Consider the following 10,716-nt stretch of genomic DNA (forward strand, 5'->3'; position numbering starts at 1 on the left):
ATATGTTGTGTTAGATGCTGTATGTACAGTCCACTCTCCCTGCTCTTTGTTAGATCTAGTTTCTGTTTTCCAGACACTTGCCCCTCATTGACCAACGAGTGACCATCTGCTTTGTGTCAGCACCTTAAGACTCAGTGACACCCCTACAAGTAAGTTTAAAATATATGTATGAAGGCTGAAAAGCAAATAGCAATTCTTATCTGTTGTGCATATTCATGTTCTCAGAGAGTTGTTTCCCATGCAGACTATTGTGTCCATTTTCTGCACAATTTACTGCATCTCTGCAGTCAACAATTATTCCACCATGGTATAATAGCTCGTAAACTGGCAGTTTATAAAAGACACTGGGTTTAAGGCGGAAACCCCTGTGGTTGTCCAGAACAGTTATCCCAGCTTCCCACAGAGTTTGCTTATAATGAAATTTTTAATTCTAAGTTTGACATTTAGAAAAAAAAATCTCATCCACCTTCCTGCCAAGAGTCAGAAGAGAAGATTGATTTTCCTTAATTAATTTGCTTGTGTTTCATGTTTTCTTAATTTGAAGTGTGTTGAGCTCTCAGAGCCACAGGTTACTGCAGATAAACACGGGAATATAGAATTTTGGGAAACAGGCTTATTGGCTTTGTTGCAGCGGGTTCGATGGGAAGATAATGCTCTGTTTTTGTGTTTAGTATGGAGCTGAAGCCAGGAGGTAATTAGCATAACTTAACATAAAGACTGGAAATGGAGAAACAGTCAACCGTTGTCAAAAAAAAACCAAAAAAAAAAACACTTCTAAAATTCACTACTTAAATGTGACCATATGACTCACCTTGAAATCAACAATTTCTGAATGGACATACAGTGATAAACAACATGTTCATGACCTTTGGAGGAGCTTGTTTGTTTTTATTTTTAACCCTGAAGACAACTAGGCTAGCTGTGTTACCCTGTTTTTCTGTCTTTATGCTAAACTAAGCTAAGCTAAGCTAAACTTGGCTAATTTCCTCCTAGCTTAAGTACATGTACTCTACTAATTTGAGGTATTTGTACTTGTGCCTTTTAATGTTACTTTTTACTTCTACTCAACACTACAATTATTTGACAGCTTTAGTCACGTTACCAATAAGGACATTTAATAGCCTATTAACCCTTTGACACCTGGATCAACATCACTTTCCTTGTGCTGCTTTCTTGCAATTTGTGGGACATTTCTTACCAAGTTGCTTACTGCCCTTTTCCTGATGTTTTAGGCCACAAAGAGAATGGAAATGAAGTAAGCAAAAAAGAAAAAAACTTTTGATATTGTCTAAGTTTGTTTTTAGCCATTGAACATGTTCATTATTGTTTGTGCTATTGTTCTTTGCACATGGTAAATGTACTTAGTTGTGTAAACATCAGGTTGTGTTTTTAATATGCTAACTGGCTAATCGGCACCTTGAATCTGTTCTGTTGGTTTTTCAGTTTCCCTTTTTGAATGACCAACATGGACTACCACTGCCTGCTGGTATGGAGAGCTGTTTTCTCTCACAAAGGTGTGGAACATGCTAGTTGACTGCTGGCTGTAGTCTTTGCAGTGCATTCAAGCTCAATGAGACACAGGCGACATGAAGCAGTGCAACAGTCCGTCAGTCAACCGGAGTACTTCAGTAATGTCGATTTGGTGAAGCTGGGCCTTTAAAGCTCTACGAATGTCACTATTCTATGCAGCATGGTAATTTAGAGATAAAACTCCCTGTAGGGGGAAGTCTTCATCAGGTATACAAAAAGATTCTTGCAAACAGAAATGTCACTAGTTTGCTGTACAAAGTTGCCTAAGATATTTATTGAAACATGAACAAAATGCCAAAAAAAAAAGGAAAAATACAAACCTGGCCATATTGAAAAAAAAAGAGGAAAAAATAAAACCTCAAAGACTTCTATCATGTGGTGACTTGGTGGTTTAGACTTAATGTTAAGCAATGCATCATGCAGACATGAAAGGTGGCTTTTAGCAGCTGGATCTTATGCAAAGAGCATTGCAAAAGCAGAGGAATTTGATGACATCAGAATGAGAACAGGCTGGAAGAGCACTGACTCCTATAAATTATGGTTATATACAACTAATTCGAAACAGCAGCATGTTTTCTGTTAACATAATGAGGAAATGTTGCTACTAAGGTTCCTGGCCAGTCAAAAAATGTTGACAATGAATGTATCAGCAAAATTTTTACTGACGACATATTTCAATTGTTTTCCTTTACTACTGTTACTATTTTTTTTTTTTAATAAATCAAAAGATTGGAAAACTTCTTTCACATCTGCATTAGTCTGAACTCATGTGAGGACACCCATTAATAAAAAATGATAAATCATCTAAAGACCCAACCTCAGCTGTGGCTTGCATGGCTTCCATTGTGATTACTTGTTTGATTTTTCTATTTAGCTGAAAAGTAACAAAAAGTCTTGAAGAGTAAAGACATGTAGTTATAGAACAGCAAATTGCAGGCCAAGAAGAAAGCAATGTTTAAAAAATGATTGCATGTTCATAATTACATTTCAATGTGAACAGGGTGAAAACAGAGTGCTGAAGGGTGACAAAAGCTTAAATGACTATGTGCCGTGGAGTAATGAATAAAATGGAGGGGCTGTGCGACTACTGAGCGGGTGCATTGTGATGTCCTCAAAGCACCTGGAGGTGACAAACCGTGTGACGCGATCAAGAGTAACTATGAATTAGTAATGCTTTTGGGGTAATGGGCGAGTGTTTTGACTCAGATTCCCCAGCTGCTTCACTGATTAAATGTTAAAACATTCATCAACCATCTTCCTCTCAAACTAAATAATTACATAAATGTACCTCATCAAACACGCATGTTGCAGCTTTGTTGGTTGACCTCACATTGAGGGGTGGGTAAAAGGAGCAAATGTGCCGACAAAGTCAAAGATCGGAGAGTTTGGCATAGTTTGCATGATACTGGATCAACAAGTTCTCTGGGTTACAATGAAAAGCCCTGTTGTTTGGTGTGAAATACTCTTGCAAGGTTAGGGAAAAACTGTTCGAATTTAAACAACCGACTCATCAGCGACCTTCACTGTCATGGTTACAGTTCGAAACACTAAGTTAATGCTAGTGCACTAGAATAAACAGAGTAATGACAACGGATGCTTAGGCGTCACGTGACTCATGGAGGCTTCGAATAGTTCCCCGGAAGTATCTGGCGGGCCGTTTGAATACATTATACGGAGAGACAAAATACAGTTTTTCGCTAAATAGCAGTGAATAACCGCATTGATTTACAATATACATGAAGCGCATTGTCTTTAGTTTCATTGTTTTATTGTTTTCTAACGTAAAAAATGCTTATATTTGAACATAAATGTTAACAGCTAGGGTTAGATTAGACACACATTTCAGCTGCTCAAGAGTTGGAAGCAATAGAGAATAAGCAAGTGAGTGCCAAATAAGGGTTAAATATGATTAAAATACAACAAATAAAATAGATTGTAAAACACTATATGTATGTGTGTATATATATATATATATATATATATACATAGAGAGAGAGAGAGAGAGAGAGAGAGAGAGAGAGAGAGACTATATATATGTATATATACACATATATAGTAGTTTTATATGTAAAATGTACAATGACATAGTATTAATATGAGCGATGTGGATATGACATATATGGTTATGCTAACATATTTTAGATTTACCACGGTAAAGGAGCAGGTTGCTGTTTATTGCTTATATATATATATAAACGTGTATTTTATCTATCTTTGTCTTTCTACAGACTTACTGCAATTAATTAATTAAATTATTATCTAATAAACTAAGAAACATAAATAGCACATCAAGCAGTTGGTATATGTCCTTCTCTTGTGGTGTCCTCTCAGATTGTCTCCACCATGCTTTGCTGCGCTGCACAGGGACGATCCAGGTGTGTAGAGAGAGACACACTGACACGCAGATGAGAAAAATGTTGTTGAGTAATGCCAGCAGGAGTAGTCTGATACTCACCACAGATTACAACTACAAAGAATATGTGAGGTTATCCTTTTCAAAAACTGCATTAGAACATTTTACCCAAACAAAGAGCTCAACATTGAGAGGCCTTGTATATGGTTTAATAAAAATAAGAAACATGGTCCAACGGTCCATTGGAGCAAACGGAGATGCCGCGACTCTCTCTTAAAGGGCTCTGGTTAATGCTAGTGAATGATCATGGTCACACTTTAAAGAAAATACCATTGAATATAGCCCTTTAAACACAGAGATCATACAATTGGGATGCTTTAAAGAAAACGCCATTGACCTCTCATGTGACACAACATATGCAACAGTGGCCCTTTCTAAACAATAACAATGGCATTACTTGTCAATAGGCGGGTTTACATTAATCCTCAAATGCACAAATTGAAACTGTAAATATAAAATATCCCCCATGAATACACGTCAATTTTAAAAAAAACTAACATTTATCGCAAAAAGTTTTTGCGCTCACATGAGGCGATATTTCAGGAGATTCAAAAAAGCCATATTTCGCAAAAAAACGCTTAATGGACACTTTTTTTGCCTTCTATAGGTCACATGATGCTATGACTATGTGCTTGTCAGTAGGGAACTGGCTCCCTCATGATGCAGCAGACGCTACAAGAGGTGATATTGCATCACTTAACTCTTCAAAAGCTGAGATCATCCACACTTGCATCCACACTTGACCCAGATTTTACAAAATGACAGCCTTCAAAAGCACAAGGATCCAGCGAGAAAACACGCAGTCGAAATTTTAATGAACTTCCTAAATTCAACGTATAGTAATCTTTATCCATGAACGAAATCTGAACCCTTAAATAGTCTTCTGAGAATGTGAGGAAAATACCTAATGTTCCTGAAAGACAAGACGTCGTCACTCTCAAAGTAAGATTGGTCCTCACAAAGACAGACAACAGCCTTTGGAAGATACCAAACAGTTATCTTACAGCACCGGCTCTTTACTGTCTCTCTACAGGAAGAGATAACGAGAGCGAGGGAGGGAGAGCGACACCCTTTTGTGCTGAACATTAAGGACTCTTCATTGTTGTGCACATAGGAATGCAGTTATGTATTGTGCAATCTTATTATAGTACATCCAGATCTGCAACTATTCAAATGCAAATTTAGTCACGGATGGGCTGGAGGGAAGAAAAATATCTTGGCACTTGCTGACCTGCCGAGGCAGCCTGTTAGTGAAATTACAGTCCAAATGTACAACTTGTGCAAAGACATCTAGTCAGGTAATCACAACTATTAGCCGTGTTGATTTGAAACATTTCTCTGCATGAGCTTAAGGAAAAAGACAGTCGGTTGCCCTTTTATTTGCTCAGCAATCAGCCTTATGAGTCTGTCTCACACTGCTGTTATGAAATACTGCAAGAGATGCACTGTTGTGCAGGTTTTATTTTTCATTTATATAACCAGATAAGAACCCCATTGAGATCAAGATCTCTTTCACAAGGGTGACCAGGCCAAGAGGTCAGCAGCACATGTCATGATGAACAAATATTAACAGACAGGTAACAGATACGTTAAGACACACACCTATTTTAAAGGTGCAAACTTGCTCACAATTAAAGTGCAGGAGTTTTTGACACAAGTGACTGTTTAAAAACACAGGCACTATTCAATGGTCTTGCATTGTCTATCTTTTAAGACAGAACGAAAGGCTCCCAAGATTGCATTTTCCCTACATAACAGCAGGAGTTGGTTGGGATTAAAAAAATGAGGTTGCTCGTACATGACCCTAAAGGCCGTGACACACCAAGCTGATGGCCAGCAACCCGCCCACATTGGGCCAACGGCCAGCAGCCTTGTCACAGCGGTGTGTCCCTCACCGTTGGCCTTTGTCAACCCTCGTCTGTTTTTTTTCCACCAGTTTAGTTTTGGATGTTGAATCAGCAGTGGCCACTGAACCCATCTGTGAGTGACATCACTCTGATTGGATGTTCAGCTTGGTGCACGAGAAGTGAAACAGAAGTGAAAAATGTCTACAAGGGGCTAAAGACAAGAGGAAGTGAGGGTGAAACTAATTTGTTATAATTGGTACAATTGTTTTTCTTTAGCCATTGCGCTCTTAACAGAAACTTTTCCTGATAGTTTGTGGTGTTATTCACTTGTACACACTGAATATGTTGTGTTCTTTCAGCACTGGATTGTGTTTTTAATGAGTATACTGGCTTACTAGCATCATAATTGCCTCCAGTTTCCGGTTTTGAATGATGAATACCGCCTCATTTCATGCAGACATGGCAGGTCCCACCTGTCCTTCTGCCGCTGTATAATAACACCGCGAATGATTTTCTCTGGCTTCGTTCTCACCTGATACCCTCCAGTGGTGCTTCATGCGCACACGAAAGCTGTTTTTTTGTGTTGCAATCTCCTGCTAAAAGCAATGTCAAAGTCGCACTATTTTACGAGTTCTGAATGCGAACAGGCTCAATATTTGCTTTGATTTTGTTAGTAAGATCACACACACTCAACACACTTTTTATGTGCTAAATTTTTATGGGATTGCCTTGTAGTTTTTGATTATATAGTGTAGGGCTGCAACAACTAATCAATAAAATCGATTATAATCGATCATTATATGTGTTGGAAACAAATAAAATTATCGATTCGTTGTGTCGCGCGATTATTATTCACCATTTTTCTAGTAGCACTTGTTCGGAGTGTCTCCGCTGCGTGTCAGCTGCAGCACATCTAGAGAAACGGTGGTTCGCCGATTTTTTATGTGTGATACGCACGTTTGTCAGCAGAAATAGACAGTGAAGATTGCGTTTTGATGATTATATTGAAAGAAAAACCCCTCTGACAGCGTTTCTGTGGAATCCCATCAGTTGCTGATACAAGGCATTTTATTTTTAAACATTTACAGGACCGTGTTGTCGGCTGTGTGGGAGCTTGCAAGACTTCATAAATGAGTAGAATTTGTGCTTGTAAATGTGGAAGTACAGTACTAATATCTGTGGTCCGTGATACAACAGCGACATTGCAACAACACTGCATGCGTGAACACCACAAGCATGAAACACGCTGCAGTTTGGCAAGGCTGAAGTCAAACTGAACATATGTCGTTTTTTGTCGACTCAAAGTAAGGAAATGTACCAGGATCTTGTAAAAGCAGTCAACATTTAGTTTTTGAACTGTTTTATATTTGATTTTGCAGTTATTTATTATTTATAATTTAATATTATTTTGACAGCTCAGGGATGTTCAAGCAACCCCATTTATGCACTTTTTTTAACTGTTGCCAATGATAATCTATTTTTGAGCAAAGTGTTGGGAAAATCCGATTCATCGATAATCAAAAAAAATAATCGACCAATTAATCGATTATCAAAATAATCGTTAATTGCAGCCCTAAAATACTCAAAGACACTGATGATCTGAGCTTGAGCATTTGTAATATTAAGCACTGTTGTTTCCCTTCTGGTGCATGGCATTAAAGGTCTCTCCATCTCATAGCCCCAGTCCATCACTGCTAGTCATTAGTCCATACTCCACTCCGGCACCCAAAAGACTCTGCACCACAGACAGAGGAAGTGTGATTCATGCCATCCAAAGAAGCCAAGAGGGCCCTCACTGCCTGGGTATCTATTATGTCAACCTATACATGAAAAAAACACTCTCAAATAGTACAAAGCTATGATGGAGATAACAAAACCAAGAAGAACTTCTACTACCCAATACATCATGGAGTACTCCAAAACCATCAAATGAGGACATCACAAATTTCATGGGAGACATGAACTCAAGGACACAGAGAAACAACAACGGTTTGAGATGATAATGGGAAAAGTTACATGAATATACATGGAGAAAGATTTGCAATATTCTGTCCAGACAGCAACTCGATTATCAGAGGCTCGTCTTTGCCACACAAGGCCATCCATAAAGCAACATGGGTTTCTGCAAACCAAACAATGGAAAATCAAACTGACTTTATTTTCATTGACCAAACTAGCCTGCTATTTTTTGATGAGAGTCAACTTTTCACATTCAGAACCAAGTTATTTTTGGTAGAAACTTCTGAACAGTACAAAATTAGGTTTTGAAACCGCAACAGAACCAGTTCCGTGGTGGCTTGAAAAAGGGTTAAGAGCGAAAAGCACTACAACACTAAGAAACAGAAACCCCAAGTTGCAGAGATGCGGAAAGATCCGAAAAGCATATGGCAGGATTGGTGAAAAAGCAGTAGGGAGAAAGACAAAAAGCAAAGTCTGGTTATCCACAGAAAGACACAAGAAAGTAAGTGAGAGAAGGGGAAAATGAAAGAAACAGAACAAAAAAAGCAGCAACACAGAAGAATATGAGGCAGCAAACAAGGCAGTGAAGAAAAGTCTCACAAGGCACGAAAATAATCACACTGAGGATTTAGTGCAGCAGACAGAAGATGCAAGAGGATCAAAATGATCAAACGAGCGCACGTAAGCACGTACGCATTCAGGACACAAAAGTATGAAAGCAAAATAGGGTCTGTGTGTCACTTCATCTGAATGTGTGAGAACATTTTTGTGTGAATACATTTAAATGTTCGAATATTTCTGAACTGATAAGTTTAATTTTTTTGATGTGTAAAGTGATCTATAGCCATGCACAACATTTTGTAAATAGATGAAAAAAGATTTGCACAAATAATTCCCCAAAGTGTGAATGCATAAAGACGACTTGCACAAAGGTTTGCTGCTACAAAGAGGGTTTGCAGTACCGAGTCTGTGGGTAAAAAAAAAAAGTTTAATTTCAAACACAATTGTATGTTTGAAACCTTGTAAAATTTTCTGCTACAAATCAAACCTACCAGTACAAGTACTTTAGACTATTATTTAAAGATTCCCTCCTAGATAAACATTATGTAACTATCCAACTATGAAGCCAGAAGGGCGAGCCTTCTTTGTTGCAAGTCTGAGGCTACAGTGTCTCCAAAAACAGCAATATGGGACGCTGAATTTAATTAATTTACTGTTTATCGGACCACCAAGACAAGTATTGACTGCCTAGCAGACCCTGCAATGCACCTCGAATCATAGATTATAAAAAATAAATGGAAGTAGACAACTTTCCTTACCTTCCACAATATTTTGTATTTTTTGCAGTGTACTTTTGGGCTTTTTTCAGCTTTGGTTTAACAAACAAATGAAATAGCAACTGTAACAACTGTGATTTTCTCTCCTCGTGTTTTAGTTTGCAGAAATTTCCATATTAGCCAGTCATTTAGTCCATTGCTTAGACAAGCTGAAATCTTATTTCCTCAAACCAAGAAAATAAAAATCTGTAAATGATTTGTTATAGCTTCACCTGGTTATGACAAACACGTTTGAACTTTTTTTTCTCATTTTACGTATTCTTAAAGGTCTGGTGTGTGGGATTACGTAGTATTGAGCAGTGAGGTTGCAGAGTCAAAACCTCTCCCATGTACCAAAGATGTAGGAGAGCTGTGGTGGCCGACAGGGAAAAAAAGTGGATGGCCCTATACGGAGCAATAGTTTGGTTTGTACATTCTGGGCTACTGTAGAAACAATACGGTGGACTATGTGTAAGAGGATCTGCTCCGTATGTATATAAACTGTAGATAAACTGCTAATTCTAAAGTGACACAAACACAGTGATTGTTGTTTTATGTGATTATAAACAAATGAGAACATAGTTAAGAACAATATATATAATAACTGCCAACAGATGCCCATAAATCCTGCATGTATCAGAACACTCAGTATTCAAAAAGTTGTTGTTTTTTGTTTTTTGCTTGAAATAATAAAGAATGGCTGGAACATTAACTGCTTCTTTCATCATTTCATAACAGTTGACCACAGTAAAATAATGATTTTAACCCAGAATTTGGGTTGTATTTTTCAACCCACTTTTTGGTGGATAAACTCAACTCATTATATGCTGGGTCAAACACAAAATTCAACCCTGCTGGGTCGTTCCCTTTTTGACCAACAAAATAACTGGATTTGGGCTATTTCTAACCCAGCACTTTTCTTTGCCTTTTCACTGGTGTTTTCATGAACAAGCTGCAGTCTGCAATTTCATTCGTGTGAAAACATACATGGCAATAAAATGTATAAAAAAGGATGAACTTCATCTGCCACACACTGGGATTGTCTGACATTTGCTTTGTTTACTGTCACCAGACAAAAGATCAATATGATGATGACATTCCCCTATCGCAGTTACCTGTTCTGGGTTTTTTTAGTCAGTTCTGTGCACACTAAAAAGCAGGACTCAAGACTAAACTCAAATGAATGAGCACATACAAGAAGAATACAAGGACTCTTTGGCAAATAGGTTCTGTGATCTCACTGCTGTGTAACTAGATGACTGGTAACATTGATGTTTCGGATCAAAGATCTTCTCCAGGTTACTTTCTGGGTGGAAGGGCGCAGTAAACTAACTTCAGTCATAGAGGACGTGGTCTATTGTTTCCCTGATAATGCTACATTGAACAAATCTGTGTTGAAAACAGCTGGAGAGCTACTTAATGTTAGCGGTTACACAGGGTCCCACGCATTATTATGGAAAAACTCAAAGCTTTTTCAAAACTTACCTCTGATATCGCACATGTTGAAGCATGTTGGAACTGCGTAACCTTAACAGCAACAGAAAATACATATGCCATTATGTTACATTACTTGAAGGTTATCCATGGAAGATGACTTTAACTATTTCATTACACACAATGACTTTGCCTAACTTCATAATTCTTCCAGGCC

General features: G+C 38.0%; 1 protein-coding gene across 2 annotated transcripts in view; it reads right to left on the reverse strand.

Annotated features, from left to right (window-relative positions):
* ankrd49 (ankyrin repeat domain 49) overlaps nucleotides 1-10,716 on the reverse strand; it is a 42,551-nt gene that overhangs the window by 12,700 nt on the left and 19,135 nt on the right. The window contains exons 4-5 of one of the 2 annotated variants that reach the window (XR_006105796.1): nucleotides 10,551-10,592; nucleotides 3,840-3,924 (exon numbers count right to left, since the gene is read on the reverse strand). The gene's annotated coding sequence lies outside the window, so the exon portion shown is untranslated. Of the gene's footprint in view, nucleotides 1-3,839; nucleotides 3,925-10,550; nucleotides 10,593-10,716 lie in introns of those variants that run through there. The other variant, XR_006105795.1, reaches the window with a different exon arrangement.

This window comes from Plectropomus leopardus, chromosome 4, assembly GCF_008729295.1.
Source record: "Plectropomus leopardus isolate mb chromosome 4, YSFRI_Pleo_2.0, whole genome shotgun sequence".
Classification (NCBI taxonomy): domain Eukaryota; kingdom Metazoa; phylum Chordata; class Actinopteri; order Perciformes; family Serranidae; genus Plectropomus; species Plectropomus leopardus.